We start from the raw sequence: 23,544 nt of genomic DNA, 5'->3' as shown, positions 1-23,544 counted from the left end.
GACTCGGGAGGAACGGCAGCACCGATTCTTTTGGATCTCAGTGCTGCCTTTGATACGGTTTCACATAAGGTGCTGATGTCCAGATTAGAGGGAGTAGGGGTTTCCGATCAGGCTCTTGGCTGGCTTAAGGCTTTTTTGTCAGATAGATCCTTCAGAATCTCCATTCCACCGTATCTTTCTAAGATATGTCCGGTTGAACAGGGAGTACCCCAGGGGTCTGCTCTCAGCCCCACCCTGTTCAATGTTTATGTCCATCCTTTAGCTGAGGTGGCCAGGAAACGCGACCTTTCACTTGTGTCCTATGCCGACGATACCCAGCTGGTGGTAGCCTGGTCCACAGGCTCAGTGAGCTTGGAATCGCAGGAATGGCACTGGCTTGGCTTAAATCCTTTCTTGATAATAGATCCTTCCAGGTAGCAGATGGCAATTTCACGTCCAGGTCCGTTGCCATCAGTTGTGGGGTCCCCCAGGGCTCGTCCTTGAGCCCGACCCTTTTTAATGTTTACATGTCCCCCCTTGAAAAAATCGTCACCCCTTTTGGGATCAAGCTCCTAACATACGCTGACGATACCCAATTGGTAGTATCCTTAAATCAGCAAGACCACTCCCTCCCTAACCTTCAAACCTGTCTGTGTGAAATAACGAAATGGATGAACCTTTCCCACCTTAAACTGAACAACAACAAGACAGAGATAATGATCTTGGGCAATAAATCACTCTACCATCCCAAATCCCTATGGCCATCCTGCATGGGTACTCCACCCGCTCCAAAACCGGAAATCAAGAGCCTTGGAATATGGCTAGATGAAGGTCTTAACTTCTCTGCCCAAGCAAGGAAAACGGCTGGTGTATGTCACAGCCTCCTATGGTCAGCTAGGAAAATTCTGCCCCTACTCCCAGCTCAATCACAAAAGCTCCTAATCCATGGTCTCGTATTGTCACGCATGGACTACAGCAATGCCCTCTACCTGGGGGCTCCCAAAAAGTTCTGTCAAAACTCCAGACAGTACAAAATACCGCCGCCCGCCTCCTTACAGGAACCCATCGCCGCTGTTCAGCCAAACCTGCTTTGAACGCCTTGCACTGGTTGCCCGTTCAGGAAAGAATAAAATTCAAAGCACTTTGCACTACTTATAAAATCCTGCATGGTAAGGCCCCACCAATCCTACAAAACCTCATCACTCCTCACACCACCAAAAGAACGCTCCGATCCTCAAACTGCAACTTAGCTTTTGTTCCTAGAATTAAGAAAGCCCGTTCTGGCGGTCGATTGTTCGCATATAATGCCTCCAAACTATGGAACACTCTACCCCCAGACATCAGAGCCCAACCCAACCTCCTCTCATTCCGCAGAGCACTTAAAACTTGGCTGTTCCCTTAAGACTCCACTTACATCTGGTTCTTGTCTTTCAGCGCTAGGACGCTCACGGGCAGCCATGCGCTCTACAAATCGGTAAAATAAATAAATTAAAAGACGAGAGCGGCTTGAGTGCACAGAATTTTAAACAGACTCTCGCAGATATCACCAGCTGGATGACTTCAAATTACCTCCCACTCAACGCCGGCAAGACGGAGGTCTTGCTGCAAGGCAAAGACACAACGGCTTAGGGTAACAACTGGTGGCCTGAGACTCTGGGTCAACCACCTGTTCCCAAAAATGTAGTAAATAACCTATGAGTATGGGTGGACCCTACCTTGAACTTTGTCCATCATACTAAAAAAGTCGCGGCCACTTGCTTTGGTATTTTACGTAACCTACGGCCCATTTTAAAATATTTTGATCACCACACCCCGCCAACTGGTGGTACAATCAGCTATTCTCTCACGGCTGGACTACGCTAGCTCCTTGCTGCTAGGAGCTAACGTAGCGGAGAAAGCCAGATTGCAGTGAGTTCAAAACGCCGCCGCAAGAGCTTTGACGGGCCTTCCCCGCCATAAATCTGTCACTACTACCCTTAAGAGTCTACATTGGCTCCCTGTAGAAAAGAGGATTCTTTTTAAAACCTTATGCCTTTCTTTTAAAATCCTGAAACTAGCTTCCCCCCCCCATGTTATGTCCACTCCTCTCGGCCTACGTTCCTCGGCGCGCTCTACGCTCTGAAGGACAGAATCTGGCTACTGCACCTTGCATTAAATTAAGTCGGATGGGCGGTCGCTCATTCAGATATTTGGCAGCAAAGCTCTGGAATGATCTTCCATCCCAGATTCGTGGGATGAAGGATCTTATATCCTTCAGAAAAGCTATAATAACTCATCTTTTCTGTTAGTTATGTTGTGTCACTCGCAGTCTACTTTTCAGCAGTCTCCTTTGGACACACACAGCTAGCGCCGGGACGCCCCTTGGCTGGGGCAGCCGTGCGCTATATAAACATATATAAGATAACATTTTTATTAAACCTTTATTTATTGCTTTATACAGTGATACATGACATTCGCATCGTTCTCAACCAAACAGCAGGTTACAGTTACGGTACATTAAGAAAGCTTCGTACAATTACTTGGGCTAGAGCAGCTCATCACATCTGAGCATTACAGTGAGGTACGACAGTCAATAGGGTGGATACATCATCAGTACAGCACTACGCATAGCACAGTGAGGGTTGCAATTCACGGGAAGTCACACCAATCCACCAGGCCATCCCAACAATAACCCATCCTGGTAAAGATACTGCTTTAGGGAGGACGAGTATCAGACCTCTCGCGGTCTTCTGCATATACCAACCCCACCAGGTGACATTCCGCTGCTTCATTGGTGTCAGTGTCCCTTGCATGCAGCACCTAAGATAGCCCCCCCCCTCTTCCCAGTGGGCTTACCAAACACGGGTGCAGTGGTCAGTGTCTGACGTGTAGTGTTGCATGGCTCCCAGTCCCTCAGTGGGGTACCCGTACATGTGCGTATTCCCAAACCCTGCATGCAAAGAAAGAACCAGCCCGATCTCGACATAAGTGTAACAGGGAAGCCATGTCACATGCCTCATAGATATCAATATCCAAACCGCACGTGTCCCACATCCTTCTACCCCGTCTCATCACTGAGCAGTCCGCCTTTCCACTAGAAGAGAGAGGGTATCACCGCCAACTCGGGTGCTGTAGTCGTATCAGGGCGTCGCTCAACAGTAAGTCGCCCTTCACTCAGTCAGCTGCCCCTCACCCGCATAGGTGTCATCATTAGACCCCTGGGACAACCAGTATAGCTGCAGCGGAGACCAAATATCCTCGGGTCTGCAACGTGCCGGCAGTAAGTCTGCATAGATTCCATGTTGGTCTTGGCAGTATGTAAGATCATCCAACCAGTCTTTGAATTTTGGTGCCCTGCCCCTCCCCCACTTACAAGCTACTCTCCTCTTAGCAAGGAGCAGCGCAATATCTACGAATCGTCGGTGCGTTGTGGGTATATCCTTGGTATACCCCAGTAGCATCAGCACCGGGTTCAGTGGAAGAGGGCCTGCAATCATGACCTGGAGCGCTGCATGAACCTGCGTCCAATATTCCTGTATCACGCCACACCCCCAGGCCAGATGAAGGAAGCCTGCGCCCTCCGAGCGACACCTCGCGCACCTGTCATCAGAAAGATGAAATCGCAACTTCCTGACTGGCGTGTAATAAAACCTCTGAATAAATTTGTAATGGATGATTTTTAGACGGCAGCTGGACGCTACCGTCGCCGTGGCCGAGCAGCAATAGTGCCATTGTTCTTCAGTGAGTTCATAGTCCAATTCGGAGTTCCAATCGTCCCTCGCTTTGGACCGTACAGGCGGACGCTGCGCTCGGATGTTATTATATAACTTGGAAACCAAGTGCCTCCCATCCGACACCAACAGTACATGCAGGGGCAGCACCACCCCAGGTTCATCCGGAAAGTTGGGGAGTATGTCACGCATGCCCCGTCGAAGCCTAATATAGTAAAACACCTCCATCGGTGTCGGGGATCCTGCCTGAAATATCTGATATTTGGTACGAAATAGCCCGTCCTTTAACAAATCCCCCCACGTATTTATGTGAATGCGCTTGCACATAGACCGAAATCCTGTCTCCAATAACAATGACAGTCTCGGGTGGTACGTTAGGGGGAGTGCAGGCGAATAGAGCATGGGAGCATCGAGCATAGAAGTCACTCTCCTCCAGGCGTCTATAGTACATGTGACTGTGGTGGCAGGCGTCTCAATATCTCCAACCACTCCCATCAGCATACCGTTAAGCGGAAGCGGATGCGCGATCCATTCTTCAGCAGCAGCCTGTGGCATAAAGGGAGCTGGATTAACCCAGCGGTATGCGTATTGCGCCTGAGCACTAAGGTAGTACGCAGCAAAATCCGGCACATCAAACCCACCTTTTTCATACGGCTGTGTCAAGGTCGCCCAACTAATCCGTGGTTGTTTGCCTCCCCAATATAATCGAAGAAGTTCAGTCCGCAGTCTCTTAAAAAAATAGGGGCCCGGGTAGTAGGGGATATTCTGAAAAAGGTACAGGAACCTTGGGAGGATGACCATCTTAATCAGCGAGGCTCTACCTGCCATCGACAGCGGCAGGGCCAGCCATCGAGTAACATTGTCTGACAGTTGCGAGATTGCCACACCATAGTTCAGTCGAACAGTATCCTCCTTATTGAGCGATATCTCAATTCCCAGGTATCGGAGTTCCGAACTACTCCACTCCAGGGGGTAGTCCAATTGGAAACGATCAACCGAGGCCGTGAGGGGGAAGAATTGAGATTTCTTCCAGTTAATGTGCACTCCAGACATGCCGCCAAAAACAATAAATTCCCTAAGGATCGGGTTAAGGTTCTGCTGCGGGTGACGCACGTAGAGGGTAACGTCATCCGCGTATAAAGAAATCCCTATCTGCCGTTGGTGGCAGTTAAAGGCACTGGCCTTGTGTAGTTGCCGTACTCTGCAAGCCAGCGGCTCTATTGCTAAGGCAAAAAGGAGGGGCGATAGGGGGCATCCCTGCCTGGTGCCTCTCGTGATCGGCATTTGTGCGGAAAGCACACCGTTAATGACGACCCTGGCAACCGGGGCAGTGTAAAGAAGCTTCACCCAGGAGATGAAAATCTGAGGAAAACCCATTCTGTCCAAGATAGCCATGAGGTAACCCCATTCCACAGAGTCGAACGCCTTAGTTGCGTCCAAAAACACCGGCAACAGGTAAGTCAGGCGCGATAGTGGGAATAAGGGAGAACAGCGTGCGAAGGTTATGCGACGTCGCTCGACCTGGCACAAAGCCAGACTGATCCGGTAGTACCAGGGTAGACATGAGAAGGGACAGCCTAGTCGCCAACACTTTGGCAAGGATTTTCGCGTCACAGTTCAAAAGCGAAAGGGGTCTATAAGAGTCGGTATCCAACGGGTTTTTCCCTGGCTTCAGGAGCGAGGTAATCGCCACTTCTCTCATTGAGCCCGGTAGTATCCCCACTTCAAGCGACTTCGTAAAGACTTCCCTCAGCACCGGTGCCATGATGTCAATGTAGCACTTGTAAAATTCAGCTGGAAGGCCATCCAGCCCTGCAGCTTTATCGTTACTAAGGGACATGATAGCTTCTCTAATCTCGTCTAGTTCAAAAGGAGCCCCAAGAAAGGCCCTATGACTATCGCTTAGCCAGCACAGCGCTATGTCATTAAGGAAGTCTCCGAATTCCACGTCGCCTTCCTGCTTGGTGGAGTACAATTGTTTGTAGTGCTGTAGGAAGGTGTCTTGTATACGCTTCGTGTCCTGATAGGTCCCCCCCCTTGCCATCAGTGATTTCCAATATATGGGTTGTATAGCGCTGATGTCGCGTGAGCGCAGCAAGTACCTTCCCCGGGCGGTCCCCCTTGCAGAATCTCCTAGCCGTCCAGTATTTGCCCCGAAACTTCACTTCCCTAGCAGCCTCTTCCTCAAAGGATGAGAGCTTAGACCTGAATTCCTGCGCTAGCGCAGGGCTAGGGATGTGGACCATCTCCGCCTCAAGGGCTTTAAGGTCTGACTCAAGTTTATGCAGCGTACGAACTAAGTCCCTTAGTATCCCGCAGCTCTTAGCGATCGTGATACCCCTGATAGTCACATTGAAGGCTTCCCATATCGTCTCTATACTTTCGACAGACCCTTTATTTCTAGGGAAGAAAGCCTCTATCTCCTCACCAAGTTCAAGTTTAAAGACAGGGTCAAGCAGAGCAGAGGGGAGTAGCCGCCACGATGGTCGCAGTTTGTGTAGGCCAGGCATCGCAATCACAGCCAAGACCGGGCAATGGTCAGAATAGGTCAGAGGCAAATTTTTAACTTTAATGACACTATTGGCTAGACCCCGTGAAATGAAGCAGTAATCAAGTCTCGCCCATGCGCGAGTGTATGCCGTGAAGTGTGTGCCCTCTCTAGTCCCTGCGTGCGTGAACCTCCAGCTATCAATGAGTCCTGCCTCAGTCAGTATACCTTGCAGTGTGTCTCGAGCCTTAATGTTGTAGTGGCCACTCCCATCTGACCGATCCGCCCCGGGTATCAGCGACAAGTTGAAGTCTCCCCCCCAGACAATGTGCGCGGCTTCAACCTCCAGTACATGACCCCACAGTGCCAGGAAGAAATCAGGAGTGTCAACATTGGGCGCGTAGCAATTCACAATCATGACTACATCCGTACCCAGTCTGCCCCACAACAGCACATACCTCCCCTCCGTATCCACCCTCGCTCCCAATTTTTGGAAGGGCAGTATCCTGTTAATCAAGATGGTCGTACCTCTGGAGTACGTGGAGTATGAAGAGAATTCCCTCACATGTGCCCATCTACACGCAAATTTAGGGTCTCTGCGCGGGTCCAAGTGTGTTTCCTGAAGCAGCGCTATCTGCACATGATGTCTATCTAAATATGCAAGTACATTTCTACATTTCCAGGGATCATTAAGGCCTCGCACATTCCAGGACACAATTGAGATGTTATCCAATGCATCACCACCCATTGCAACCGCCGCGTTCATGATTCAGAACCATATCAAAGTTAGCAGCCCTCATACTTCCTGTACCAAATGCAGATCTTCTCTTCGCATGAAACATTAGCATCTCCCCGTCAGTCACATTATCTGCAACGTCTGCACACTTGTCATTGTTAGCACCCAAACCAGTGCCTATAGTTACAACATCCCAATCCCCAACAAACAGACACCCCCCCTCCCCCCGGACGCAGCAAACCAACTCACATGCTCCCAATCCCCCCCCTCCCACTGAAGCAACCCAATCTTGCCAGTACCCCATCCCCACCCCCCTCCCCGAGTCCCACACTCAATAACCATTGAACAATTGTGTGGGGAATCCCCTTCCGGGGGCATCTGAGGAACGCACCAATCCACCCCGGTAATCTCCTCCCGCCCCGCTCGTGCCATGCGAGACCAGTCGGAGATAGGGGGGGTGGTGCCCGGCATACATTATCCCTGCAGATTAGAACCTGTCCAACATGCCAACATCTCTCATGGCGCCCGCCTCAGATGGAGAAAACTCTAGGGCATTCGAGTGAAAGTGTCCCATTGTCTGCTGCAACTCATGCCTCCACCAGTTGTGCCATCAGTCTGTGCACTCCAAGAAAGTCCCAATTATCGGACCGCAGTACGGCCTGCAACAGCTCAATCCCAGTACGCTTACGTAGCGCTGGATCAACACCTCAATCCCACAACAAAGGTAGCCCAACAGGGGCTTGGTCAAGTTAAAGGAGCCAAATCAAAGTTCAGAGCGGGGATGTGAGGCCAATCAGTGTATAGTGGAGAGGAACCGTCAGTCGCCATCATTCTCCAAAGGTTCTCCTTCTTCACCACCATCCTCTTCGTGTCTCCTGCCTCCTCTAGCAGCGCGGATTTTTTTAATATAATCCTCCACCTGTTGCGGATTAGTAAAAAAATATTGTTTGGCCTGATGTGTCACCCTGAGACGCGCAGGGTATAAGAGTGCATAGTCCACCTGCATGGCTCTAAGCTTTTTCTTCACATCTAAGAACTTCTTCCGCTGTTCCTGTACCATAGGAGTGAAGTCCGGGTATACTGAGAAGTTCACCCCATCACACGACAGGTTTTGGTTTGTCCGCGCTGCTCGTAGTGCCGCATCTCTGTCGCGGTAGTTGAGCAACCGGGCGATGATAGGCCGCGGCGGTCTCCCTGGTTCGGGCCGAGGTCCAAGCGAACGGTGTGCTCTTTCGACAATAAATTGACTGGAGAAGGCTTCACTGCCCACTGCAGTCGTGAGGATCCGTTCGACATATTCTTCCATACGTCCTGTGTTGGTGGATTCCGGAACTCCCACGACGCGTATATTGTTGCGTCTACTCCTCGCCTCTAACTCCTCATTCTTTGCCGCTATTACACGCAGTATGTTGTCCATTCTGGATAAGCGGGTATCGTGGGTTGTCGACATGTCCTCCGTAGCCGATATGCGCCGTTCTGCTTCTGACAAGCGCTCTTCATGGACCTCTAGTTTCTGTGCAACTCCGTCCATTCGCGAGGACAGCCGGTCCACTTTGTCCACTATCGTGGCGAAGCCCTGCCTCATCTCCTCCATCATCATGCGCATCTCAGGGGTCATGGCCGTGGAAGGGGGTTCAGCGCCCGCCGATCCACGGGCGCCTCCAGAGTACGCCGCGTCTCGTAGGTGTTTTCTAGTGGCCGCGGGTTCGAAAGAGAGTTTAGGCTGTTTATTGTCATTCTTCCCCATTGTACGTCTCTTGTAGGGGCAAGAGGCGCTCGGGGGTGTACGGTTAGCGCGGTCCTCACTCCCCGCCAATGATCTGCTTTGCATCTGTATGATCAGTCCAGTGGTCACTAAGATGGCGGTCCCCTCTGCACGAGGAGCAGTCCAACAACCCGGAAGAATGCACCCCCAGATAAGATGACCCTCGCTCCAGCTATCGAGGTCCCCCGCATGCACTCACAAAGGGGTCAGAGGTCCCCCTCAGTCCTTGTCTGCAGCTCAGTATGGAGGAGAGGTGCGCACTCCACAGGCCCCAGACACGTGGCACCCCCACAGCACTGAAATAATCACGCGCCTGAGAATACCATATAGCATCTGCGTGTAATGTGGACTGCAATAGGCTCCGAGGTCGCTTGAGCAGGTCCCCTGCCTCGTAGGCATGCACTCAGGCCCGAGTTGAACAGTCTCAGGGGGGAGGGGTACACGTGTTGCCGGCGGGTGGCGATCTGCTAAGGGACTGGTCCAGGATAACGTCCCCAGGAGGCCCCGACGCTCCTCAGTCCGCCGCCAGCAGCAGCGGCGAGCCCTCGGAGGAAGGGTTGGCTCTACCGGGCAGTTGTGCACAGAAATCCAGGGCCCCAATCAGTTACCTCCCGGTGCAGGCATCAGGTCTCCAGAAGTGCCAGCGGGTCCCAGCGCCTCCGCACAGTGTCTCTGCCCCTGACAGCTGACGGCGAAGGGGGACGACTCACCGCTACACCGGGTCCGCCAAGCAGCAGCAGGGTCCGCACCCTCCGGGCGGTCCGCCCCTCCTCCACGGCCCGTCTTCCTCGTGGCGAGCCGCGGCCTCTCGTGGTCGCGCCTCGGAGTCTCTGTGCTGCCTGTCCGCAGCAGCTCACCCCGGTCAGCCTTCCCAGGCGACGAAGTCCGGCGTCCGACGTCGGATCACCACCAAACTTGGCCAGGAGCTGCGGGGCGCGTGAATGCACACTCGCTGAAAGTTTGAGACGTTTATCTGCAGGGCATAAGGAGATATGAAGGATAGTACTGGCCAGGCAGCCAGAGCCTCACTACAGTGCGGCCATTAGCTCGTGCGCCCTCTAGCGCCCCCCCTATATAACATAACATTTACTATACAGTATTGGTATATCATATGATTATTTTAGGTCGTTACTCAAGAAACCCAATTTAGACCCCGTTGATTTGGGTAACTACCGTTCCATCTCCCTACTCCCATGGGTGAGCAAGGTCTTAGAAAAATACATCAATCAACAGCTAGTAAACTTCTTGGAAAATCATCACTTACTAGACCCCACCCAGACGGGCTTCAGACCGAAACACGGGACTGAGACCGCTCTCCTCATGGTCACCGAGGAAGCAAGAAAAATCCTGGATCAAGGAGGATCAGTGGAAGTGATCCTCCTTGATCTAAGCGCAGCATTTGACACGGTCAGTCATGTCACCTTACTGGACAGTCTGTCCTGCGCTGGGATTAAGGACAAAGCCTGGTTATGGTTTAAATCCTTTTTGGAAGACAGATCTTTTAGAGTCTTTGAGGGTGAGTCCGTGTCCTCCAGCAGACCTCTAAAGTGCAATGTTCCGCAAGGCTCCTCTCGGGGTTAAGATCATCTCTTCTGCGGACGACACGCAGCTGGTGGTCTCACTGGCGCAGGAGGCAAACCGGCCTGCGTCAGGTGGGCTCAGAGAATGCCTGGAGGAGGTGAAGACCTGGATGTCTTCACCATCCCTCAAGTTGAATGGGGACAAAACTGAGCTGATGCTCTTAGGCCCCTCAGACCTCGTCCTCCCCAGTCCTGGTGGCCTCCGTGTCTGGGTCCCCCTCCAGCCCCCAAAAACAAAATCAAGAGCCTTGGAGTGTGGCTGGACAGCTCCCTGTCCTTCAACGTTCAGGCCACGAAACTATCTGCCACATGTTTTGGCATCTTGAGGATGCTAAACAAAATCTTTCCCCTCCTTCCCATGGAGGCCAAACAGGTGGCTATACAAGGTCTCATACACTCACGCATTGACTTTAACAATGTACTCTATCTTGGGGCCCCAGAGTACACCCTGCGCAGACTGCAGATAGTGCAGAACTGCGCAGCGCGTTTACTGCTCAAAATCTCTCGTAGACAATCAGCGAGGGCCGGCCTGGTCAGCCTTCATTGGCTACCGGTTCGGCAGAGAGTCCTCTTTAAGGCAATGTGCATAGCCCACCAGGCATTCTGGGACACTGGCCCCAGCATTACCCGCGACCTAGTTACCCACTACATCCCCAACAGAAGTCTTCGCTCCAGCCAGACCTTTCTGGCAGTGGCTCCGAGAATAAAAAGATCCAGATCAGGCGGCAGGACGTTCGCCTATAATGCGTCCAGAACTTGGAACATCCTGCCACTGCATCTCAGAGCCAATCCCAACCTTTCTGTGTTCCACAAACAACTAAAGACCTTCCTTTTTAATTCCCCTCTTTAACCACAGCTTTCTTTCTCCTCAGTTCTCTTGTAGGTTCTGGTTACCCTAGCGCTTGGACGCCTCCGGGCAGCAATTCGCGCTTTACAAGTTCACATCTATTCTATTCTATTCTATATTCATTTAGGTGTTAATATCCTTTTTTTGTACACAGGGGGAAAGGACAGGTTACCTGAGTTGCGGACTGTCTCCTCAGTTCCGGATAACCTACCCCTTTCTTCTGAGGGTCCTTCTTCAGATAAGATTTTTTACTTATTTTTTTACTTATTTACTTAGTGCACTTTATATATTTTTTTTCTTCCCTTTTCACTGTTACATGGACAAATACTTAGGCTATCAACGTATACATTTTAGTCTATCTTATATGTATGATTATACAGGACACTGTAATCCAAATATCTATGGGCACTATGCCTTATAGTATATCATCATCAATGAGATATATCTCCCGTTTTGGTTGTTACTTGTATGATTTTGACACTATGTCGAAAAGAATTACAATGAATTATGACAATGTAATTTATAAACATGTACTTTTTTGTGAATATGCAAATTGCTGTTCACAATTATGTTTTACATCCAGGGTGTTTTTTCAGGCATTGTTGATGTGTGTGTGTGTGTGTGTGTGTGTATATATATATATATATATATATATATATATATATATATATATATATATATATATATATATATATATATATATATATATATATATATATATATATATATATATATATATATATATATATATATATATATATATATATATATATATATATATATATATATATATATATATATATATATATATATATATATATATATATATATATATATATATATATATATATATATATATATATATATATATATATATATATATATATATATATATATATATATATATATATATATATATATATATATATATATATATATATATATATATATATATATATATATATATATATATATATATATATATATATATATATATATATATATATATATATATATATATATATATATATATATATATATATATATATATATATATATATATATATATATATATATATATATATATATATATATATATATATATATATATATATATATATATATATATATATATATATATATATATATATATATATATATATATATATATATATATATATATATATATATATATATATATATATATATATATATATATATATATATATATATATATATATATATATATATATATATATATATATATATATATATATATATATATATATATATATATGTCACAAAATTGGGCAGCACAACCGGATACTTTCAAGAAGCTTTATTGCTCAACACACAGCACCCCACCGACGCGTTTCAGCCTCACGGCTTTTCTCACGGTCAGTAAGTCCCTTCTTACTTTTCAGTTATATACTGCCCCATCCTAGCCTTCAGGTGGCATTGTGGGATACGTAGTTTTAACTGATTTTTAAAATACAGATTTAACAAATGAAAAAAGGACAGGTGTGTAACTCTATGTACTCGATTTCATCAATATCCATTCAATATCGCTCAATTGTAAATGTTTTTGAGCACTATATCGCTAAAGCATGCCTAGGTGAAATGCACATTCCACGCTTTGTACTAAACGAGTACATAGAGTTACACACCTGTCCTTTTTTCATTTGTTAAATAATCTGTATTTTAAAAATCAGTTAAAACTACGTATCCCACAATGCCACCTGAAGGCTAGGATGGGGCAGTATGACACGTCACAATATGTTTCCAAAATGGAGGTGATGTTAAGTGATCTTCGTTTCTATGCCTCAATAACTAAAGATCCAACAATTCAAACCAAAAATAAAATCAAAAAGCTGACAAATCAGGCACTTCGAAACGGTGAGATATGTAATAAGGAGAGTGAATATCTCAACGTAGAGAAACCCAGACTAGCAAGCATCTATGGCATCCCTAAGGTGCATAAGGACACGCAAGATCCACCCCTAAGACCAATTGTAACAACTATAGGCTCGGTGACAGAACCACTAGCTAAATATATAGACACAATACTATGTCCACATGTTGCGAACATCCCAGGACATGTGCAGGACACTAGACAGATTATAAACCTTGTAGAGAATGTGCCCTATTGCAACACAGCTCATATCCTAGTTACAATGGACATTGTAACATTATATAGTAACATTCCGATCTTGGGGGCACTACATGCCACACACTGGTTTATACAAAAATATCAAATCCAGTGTCCAACTATATTTGTCTGAGAGTGCCTGAATATTGTCTTAAATGACAATGTGTTTGAATTTAACAGTAAGCTTTACAAACAGCAACAGGGAGTCAGCATGGGGGCTGCTTGTGCGCCCACCATAGCCAATATCTACATGGCCCATTACGAATCTCAATTTGTTTTTAATGAGGTCGCACCCTTCTTTGAGTCAGTGACCAACTGGGCAAGATATATAGATGATGTGTTCTTCATCTGGATTGACAATGAAGATAAGTTAAAAGATTTTTTACAGTGGATAGATTTATGTGACAGCAACATCAGATTCACACACCATGCAGATAGGGAACAAGTAAACTACCTAGATGTAGTGATAAAACATAAAAGTGGCTCATTAATTGTTGACCTCTTTGTTAAACCCACTGCAAAAAATACACTTCTCCACTACGATAGCTATCACCCAGCAACCCAAAAAAATAGTGTACCATTCGGAGAATTCCTTAGGTTGAGGCGTAACTGCACAAACATACAAGATTATGATATAAAAGCTGCCTCTATGAAAGAAAAATTCCTGACCAGAGGATACCCCAAGAAAATTATAAGAGACTCATTTAAACGGGCTCGTTTTTATGATCGACAAAGTCTGCTACAACCGAAAAAAAGCAAAGACATCCCCCAACTGGTCTTTGTAACAAAGCATTCGAATATTAACGAAAGGATTAGACAGACTGTCTGTGCCAATTGGCACGTCTTAAATGCTAATGTTCCCAAATCAGACAAGATACCTAAGCCCATTTTTGCATACAAAAAAAATAAAACACTCAAGGATCACATAGTGAGATCAAGAATGACAACTAATATAACCAGCGTGCAGCGAGCAATAACAAATATGAAACCTGTGGCAGGTAATTACAGCTGTTCGAATTGCAAATCTTGTCAAAGTGCAATACAAGGTGAAAGTCTCACCTTTAACAAACAAGTTATACGACCATCAGATTTAAATAATTGCAGAACCACAAATGTGATCTATTTGATAATATGTCCCTGTCAGAAAGGATATGTTGGACAGACAGGCAGAGCCCTAAATGTCAGACTGACAGAGCACTGGTCTGCAATAAGAACTCAAAAATTAGTGGCCCCGATGGTAAGTCACTACGTAGAATGTAACCATACGTCTGATCACATATCTTGGTTCATCCTGGAAAGAATAAACCCAAGAGCAGGATTGGATCAAGACAAAATCCGTAAAATGAGAGAGGTTTATTGGATTTTTCTTTTGGGCACAGCAATGAATGGTCTTAACGCTGAAATACCGTGGGAACAAGCAATAATGTAACAAGATAAATAGCAAATAGAAATTGTGGAAATTATATGGGAACAACTAAAGGGGAAGGTATGCCTTTATAAATGTGTTGAATGACTGTAAGATGTTAAGAGTAATGATTGATGACTGCCTGCAGATGGCAGCACTCAAGTTAACCACGTATGAAACATGCCAATAGTCTCTATGGGTCTTATAACATAGAGCAGGTAGATATGTCGATTCACTAAGGGGTACTAATTTAAGCACAAGGGTTTGAAACCTTACAATATATAAAAACGTGAGTATAATAGCTACAACTATCAGCGTGATATTCATATCTTTAAAATCTAGTTAAGGCTTAAATTAATAAGTTTTCCGCACACTCCTTATCAGACATATGCCTCCATAAATACATAGGAGGAGTAATAAACAGTAAATAGAAGATATATAAAAGCTTTAGACTTAAAACGCGAGTAGAACTGAATAAAATAAATTAGTAGCTGTACTATAGGCATAAACCGAACCACTTGAATATGGCGCACATGGTTAACCTTAATATCGGTACTCCTGTGAGAAATGTTTAATAAAATCTTACAACAAAATATATGTACCGTTATGAATAAATATAAGGTATCACAAGCGGCAAAGTTAGCGTATATAATATCCTGAGATATAACAAACGTAGAATTTGATAAGACAAAACAGCAGCTACGTATAATGAATAAATCAGACCACTCTAAGATGGTGGGTCTATTCACCCTTTGGATCGTGACTTCTATGAGACTACCCATACTCACGCGAGAACACGCGAAGTCCCGAGTGAAGCTTACAGTCTGGCGCCAAAAACGAGTAATATAAAGGGAGTTAGATTTCCCCGTCTTTTTAAAAAATAGAAGTACCTGGCGGTTACAAGGCGATGTGAGGATTCATTACGGCGGCAACAGACAATAAATAAGGTAAGGATAGGGAGTGTTCAACTTAGAATAAAAAGACGCCCGTCTAGAATAACTATCTAAAATAGAATTCTTTTCTTCCCCCCCCCTCCCCCCTTTTTTCACCGTAATTGGGATATAGAACGCGAGCTCATAGATGAAGCGGTGTATCAGGTGATCGTCTCGCAAAACAGAAGTCCCTCAGTAATAAACTCTCGTGGGACAAAAAACAGATGAAGCATAAAGTCTAATAACTCAGGTGGGACTTTCACTTTGAGGTCAAAAATGTTAAAAATTTAAAAACTGAATGACACATGTCTTCTAATAAGAAATGTTTATATAAAATCTATTGAATCTTGTAGATATCCTTTTTGGCCCTAGTAGAAGGAGGGTAATTAATGAGGCTCGCATCGACGCGATCAAAAGGTTGAAGCTACCAAGCAGCAAACCAGGTAGAATAATTATGAACATACTAGCAAAGGAGACCATTTGCGCTAGCCTAAATTAAAGTGAACATTCAATGATAAATGTGAATGTGAATTTTTTAGATATTGCCGCCGTTTAAAGTATGAGGATCTGAATTAATGAGGTCCGGATCTACGCTAGCAAAACGTTGATGTCAACAAGCTGCTAAACAGGTATAATAATTATGAACTTATCAGTAAAGGAGACTAAAGGCACCAGCTAAAATAAACGTATCTTAGAATTTGAATGTCTATATAAATTTTGAAATAGGCATCGTCATCCTGTTTGAGCCAATTGTGAGAATTCAGCGTGGCAATTATTATCACCAGTCACGTCAGAGATTGCAGATCGCGATAGTGACCAAACAGGTAGAACAGATCATTTAGTTCTAAAGCGCAACATTTGAAAAGATATGACTCGCATATGACTAGAAAGTAATGCATATATCTCTCTATTAGAAATCACTCCATGATGGTGTAAACATCGGACAGAGACACCATAACCATACAGATCTGAATCATTTGAGGCATACCTGGAATGGTACGTTCGTAGGAAAAGTTAAGGGCAGTCCATACATAGAACAAGTGTGACAATTATTTAAATGTAGATGTCACACAAGTTTACAGGGTGGGTACTAAGTGTGAATAATCCCCAATTACAATACCCATATTCCCATAGAAATGACCTAAGCTCCCATCTGCAGGCAATTGATCAGTTACCAAGGTTAACATGTAACTTTTAAAGTGATGATTAGATTAACAGATGTATTTATTGTATAGAATTGTTTACTAAACAGTGTAAGATATGTATATAAATGTATAGATAAGGATTCAGATGGGTAGAAAAATGTAGCACCCAGCGGGACGGGGTGGACACCTAGCTTTGGGATATTTCCCCTTAAAAAGGACAGAGATAAATCTTCACAGAGAAGATTTAGTAGAAGTAACTTACAAAGACGCTGAGAATGATAGATAAGCAGTAATGAATATATCACTAAAATATCATTTCTTATTATTATAGCTACTGTTGATGTTGCAAAGGAAATCACAGAATTCCTGAGGAAGGCGATTGGCCGAAACGCGTCGGAAAGGAATATATTCTGTGTTAAACAATTAAAGTGTCTAAACTGTGTAGATATTTTATGTATTAGGCAATGTTTTGTGTTATATGTAAATATTTGTGTATAAAAATGACTGAAACAGGCATATAAGAAGTAAAAAAGAAAATAAGAGTGTTCATTTAAAAAAAAGTGTATATATCATATCCATACCCCAAACAAAAAAAAGAGTTATAAAATAGAAATAAAAAGATTTAACACTCAATGATATTTGGTGGAGCAGTTCTTATCTCGTTTCAACGTCTGAGTTACTCTGTTGAATAATCACACGTAACCCGGTGTGTACAGTTCTCTCCTTACAAAAATTTAGTATACCTTGCTAGGGTTTATCCTTTATTGCAGGGGCCCCCACTTTACAAAATAAAAGCATGAGTCAACCAGCAGGAAGGCCAATTGTCTCCTCAAGAGGCAGTAACCTCGAGAACACCTCGAGATACGTGGATTACTTTCTGCAACCTTTGGTACAGAGACTTCCAACATATCTTAAAGACTCTGGGATCTTTTACGAAAAATTAAGGAGATAGAATGGAAGGATGAATACAGACTGATGACGCTAGACGTGAATAGTCTTTATATGAGCATCCCCCATGAATTGTGGATTAAGGCATGCAGCTATTTCCTAAAGAGCAGGTCTATATCATATTTTTTCCATACAGAGATGATTCTTGACATGTCACTCACCTGTTTGACCCAAAAAATGTTCCTGTTTGGCGGCAAAGTGTACCATCAAAAGCTTGGGACGGCAATGGGCAGCTGCTTTGCCCCCAGCTTTGCCGGGTTATACCTAGGCTGGTGGGAGGAGCAGGTGGTCAGGTGCCTGCCCCAATACCAGGCGGGCGTAATAACCTGGCTCAGATATAGCGATGATACTTTCATTGTCGTGGATGGCAGTGAAAATGAGGCGATTGAATTTGTTGAGACCCTTAACAAGAACAACCTGAATCTGTCATTTACCAGGCATATAGACAAAGATGAAATTGACTTCTTACACTTAAAGGTCAAGGTGGAAAACAACAAATTGATTACAACTCTGCACAGGAAAGAAACGGCTGGAAACAGCCTGCTGCATGCGCAGAGCTGTCACCCTAACAGCCTCATCAATTCCATTCCAGTAGGTGAATTACTACGGGCGAAGAGGAATTGCTCTAGAGATGAGGATTTTGAAAACAAAGCTAAGATGATGTGTAACATATTCAGGCAGAGAGGGAACAGCATGAAGTGCATTAACACCGCAAAAGAAATGGCCAGAAACAGAGAAAGAGAAAATCTGATCTCTGATCAAACCAAGGAGGAAACAGAGGGTGTGACATCTAGGTTTATCACAGATTTTAACCTTCACTCCACAGAAGTCAGAAAGGCTATGTCTAAATTTTGGAATGTACTTAAGATTGATAAAGATGTATCCAAAGGCATCCTTGACCATCCACAAATTACTTACCGCAGGAAAAGATCCCTTAAGGACATGCTATGTAATACGCTGATTCCTACTCCCCAGAGATTTAAACCTGTACAAGGGTTTTATATTTGCGGCAAATGCAAAGCGTGCAAGTACAGTTGTAATGTGAAGGAAGTGAAACTGTCAACCCACTGCAAACCTTTTAAAATCCTGAGGCATTTTTCTTGTTTAACAGAATACGCAGTGTATGCACTCAAATGCCCCTGCAACAAGTTCTACATAGGGAGCACAATCCACCCAGCAAAGAAGAGGGTTCTGGAACACCTACGGGCGATTAAAAATCTGGACAAACAGTATCCAGTAGCTAGGCATTTTGCCAGCCATCATAGCAGCAACAATTGCCTCATATCCTTTTGTGTACTAGATCATGTGCCAAAAAGAGAGAGAGGAGGCAATCGCCTACAAGAGCTAAGAAGGCTAGAGTCCCGCATGATCATTAAATACCATACACTACAGCCTGAAGGCCACAACTGTGACGAAGCGATATCTGTACATTTAGGTTGAACCGTGGTTCTGCCGTTGCAGTCTGCATTGATTGAGTTATGAATGTTATTGCCTCACCCTCTAGATTGTAAATTTTCTTAAGTGTCTAGGTAATCAGTATGAGTTGGAATCACGTAAGATTGAAACAGTCACTCACTTTGTTTATTCTTTTACTTTATTGCAGGTCCCACTGGAAGTAATATAGGAGAGTTTGAGACACAGCATGGAATGACATTCACAGTATGGTCGAAGACTGAATGAAGCAATGAGGTTAAATTAGCGTATGCATTGAGACATTTGCCCACAAGGGCCTGATATTGGTGAACTAACCAAATCACCCAGCCCACTCGGGAGTGACATGAATATTGGTACCAAGGCGGGTACAGATTCAATGTACATTTGAGTACAAAAGATTTTTTTAATTGTTATTTTTGAATTAAGTTATACCAACCAACACACCAACAGCTTGCTGGGCTTTGATAGTACCATAGCTGGAAAAAGCCCACTGGGGCGCAAATGTTTAAATCCTTAAATCTGAAGTTTAGTTGGTATGATGGTCATACTTCAGGGCAAACCAAAAGATTTATTTTGAATGCTCAAATGTATCAAAAGTGGCAGTTTGCGCAATGTAAGCACCGATGCAACATGGGTGACAACTTTGAATGATATGCTATTCACAACATGAATTGTATGTTTTATTATTGTTCATTTCACCAACCTTTAAATTCAGCCACAAATCTGTCTAACTCCTTATGCTGGTGGGAGTCTGTTATTAATTTCATTTTCATGGTGGTGTGTCACGTTTTGTTTATTTAAAACTTTATTGAACTTTTTACCCGTACCCGTGAACACGGAGACTTGAGCTCCGAAACGCGTCGGGGAGGTTGCTGAAAATAAACAACGTTTTTCAAAGGAATGTGGCCTGGACTTCGTTTTTGGTGTATGGCAGTTTGCTGTTGAAACGGAGATCGTGTGGATATATACACATATATACACATATATATACACATATGTATATACATATACATATATATACACACACACACACAAATATATATTCACACACAACTTCAAAGGGCTGGCTCAAAGGTAAATGGCAATGAGATGCCCTCTGTAGAAACAACACCCATGTGGCCCGAAATGAGTTGGAGAATGGGTCTGGAGGTCACAGCCATTTAGGAATTGGAACTATTAATTGCATTGGGTTGTGGGATATAACGGACTGCCAATGAAATAGCACTATGCTGTACTCTGATAGGTACAACAACCATGACATGTAACATCTACACTACATTTCCCATCATGCCTTTGAGGATATACAAGGAATGGCAAATGGAACTTTTCTTGATCACCCCATCAAATATCTGGTGGCCCATGGAGCTGAATCCTCCTCCAATCCAGGCTGACTCAACAAGAAATCTGGGAATCAGGTTGGATACGGACAGATCATTCACAGCACAAGTCCGACAAATCTCCTCTACCTGCTTTTGGAAGCTGATATCGATCAGGAAATGTATACATTATCTGCCAGAGGTGAGCCACAAAATAATGCTCTATGCTTCGGTGACGTCCCAGTTGGACTATGCGAACAGCCTTTATTTGGGGCTACCTGTCAACTGGACTCACAAATAACAGATAATAAAGAATGTCACTGGTAGCTTTTGGCACTGTATCTACCCTCACTTGAGACAGTTGCACTGGCTCCCGGAAGCCAAGAGGATAGAGTTTAAGGCTCTGACTCTGGCCTTTAGAGCCAATAGGGGTTTTGGCCCTTGCTATCTCAAGCAGTAGTTTAGTCCTTAACAGGGACAAGCCCTGAGTTCCAATCACTTGGGACTCCTTCACGTCCCATGATACATTAAAATCCGGCAAGGTGGCAGGTCCTTCTCAGTAAGAACAGCAAAACTACGGAATACTCTGCATGTCCACCCACGTCTGAGACAGAATTCGAGTTAGGAAAGTCTTAAAAACCTGGCTCTTTACTCAGTTAGAGTCTCCCTGTCGGTCTTTTTGTTAGTCTAATGCTAGCATCGGGACACATCTGCTGAGGTAGCTATGCGCTCTACAAATGACTATTGATTGATTTCACTTGAATAAGATAGCACATTGAAAACACGTTCTGGTGCTTTACCTTACAACATGGTATTTTAATAAATGTATGCTGCCAAATGGAACCTCCAGGGGGTCCTACATCACCATTTGCATCTTCGATATTAGGGTATTTGTGATCACAAATGCTGCACCAGCAGTTGAGGACGCGCCTTCTTAGCCACTTTGCAGTTGGGATATGTACACACTATACATATATATATATAATTTGAGGGCAATAAATACCATTTCCAGTACATTTGATTTAGCAGTGGTAGATTATGATCTATTAAGAGACTTACAGGCACTGGAAAGTGGAGCAGAAACAATTTGGACAGCAGGTGGGTGTACAGATGAGCACCCAGGAATGGCTTCTCAGGGATCTGAAGGCATGACCTGGAGGAAACTGGACACCCCTTTCAAAATAAAGTCCAAATTTACACCAGTTACAATGAGAGACTCAGTAGACATTTTTAATGAAGCAATTGTGGTCCAAATAAAGAAACATCAAAACCAATAGGAAAAAAAACTCTCAAATCATGAAAGAAAGTACGGACAGTTGATGGTCAAACTCAAAAAAGAGGGGAACAAGGTAATCAGGAACTCGGATAAAGGGTGAAGTATAGTACTACGACCCCTAGCAGATTACATGACAGAAGCCTACCTACAGTCAATTGAACAATATGGATTGTTATTGTAAGAGTACACCCCTCAAATACAAAGCAATGAAGGACCAGCTGTACACCAAACTACTGGCATGGAAAGGTTTGGGTTTGCTCAACTTGGAGGATTTAAAATTTTTAAGAAAAGACCACCCCAAAACCCCTGTCATCTACTTCATCCCAAAGGTGCATAAGAACATTAAAAAGCCACCAGGAAGGCCAATCATCTCAGCTTGTGATGGGCCGTAGGTGAATTTGTCAAAGTATATATATTCCTTTTTGCAGGAACACGTCCACAGTTTGGAGTCATATTTTGAAAATACCAGTGACTTCATATGAAAGATTCGCAAAGTGGTATGGCAAGAAGGATACCAGTTAATTACGTTAGATGTGTCCTCTCTTTATACCTGCATCAGAAACTGTGACGGCATGAAATCGGTAGAGTATTTTCTAGCCAGAGGACCCATTGAGTATATACAGCATAACAATGTTATTGGACATGCTCGTTTTTTGCTTGGAAAACAACTACGTTTTATTAAAAAAACATGTGTTTCAACAGGTGCAGGGTGTTGCCATGGGGGCCAGCTTCTCCCCAAGCTATGCTTGTATGTTTACGGATTGGTGGGAGGAGATGGTCCTGAGGAAGCAATACGAACAAACCTATTGTGGGAAGGTGGTGTCTTGGCTACTATATATTGATGATTTGATCATTGCATGGAATGGCACAGAAACGGAAGCCAGGGATTTCATTGCTCAAATTAATGTAAACAATGTTATGTATTAGCAATAGTAGTGTCACATTCTAGGATGGAAAGGTTACAGTAGTAAATGAAATCCTAACCACTTCCCTATTCCGCTAAGAGACAGCGGGCAACACCTTGCTCCACGTGTCCAGTGTACACCCTCCCCATCTAATTCACAGCATCCCCGACGGGGAGATGTTGTGGTTACGCAGGATTTGCAGCGATAATAAAAACTTGGAAAGACACCAGTCTGATAGTAAGATACGTTTTCCGCAACGGGGATACAACATGAAAACTATAGATGCAGCTATCCATACATCCAGGACCATGGCTAGGGAAGACCTGCTGCATTACAAAGATTATTATCTGAAATCCACTGATGAAAGCCTAATTGTATCCACTGAACCAGTAAGACTCATCCAGACAGGAACAACAGTTGCGCAAAATCATCGAGCGCAACTGCCCTATAGTCAGGGAAGACCCCATTATAGGCAGTTCTCTTCCCAGATTACCTTCGATAACATACAGGAAGTCTGTGTCTGGGTCTATGGCGAATGTGTTTAGGGAAGAGCAGCCCGGAGCATAAGGAAGGGGACGGCTGGCTCACGGAAAGAAAAGTAGTTTTTTTTAATGCTCTAATTGCAAAGCTTGTCTATACGGAAGCAATAGAACATCTTATTTAACCGCTTTCAGTAACAAGCCACAGATGATTAAATACCACCTTACATGTAGAGGGGACTTTGTAGAGTATGTGTTAGATTGCAGCTGTAAGCTGGCATACATTAGAAGCACCAAATTGGCGGCTCACAAGAGGGTTCTACAACATGCTAGGGCAATCATAAACAATTATCCCAATTATCCGGTAGCCTGACACTTTAAAGAACATCATGAGTGCAACCTAAAACATCTCCGGTATTACTTCATAGATACTGTTCCGCCACAAAGGAG

The sequence above is a fragment of the Lissotriton helveticus genome, chromosome 12 (genome assembly GCF_964261635.1).
Source record: "Lissotriton helveticus chromosome 12, aLisHel1.1, whole genome shotgun sequence".
Lineage (NCBI taxonomy): Eukaryota > Metazoa > Chordata > Amphibia > Caudata > Salamandridae > Lissotriton > Lissotriton helveticus.
This window is presented reverse-complemented; position numbering follows the sequence as displayed.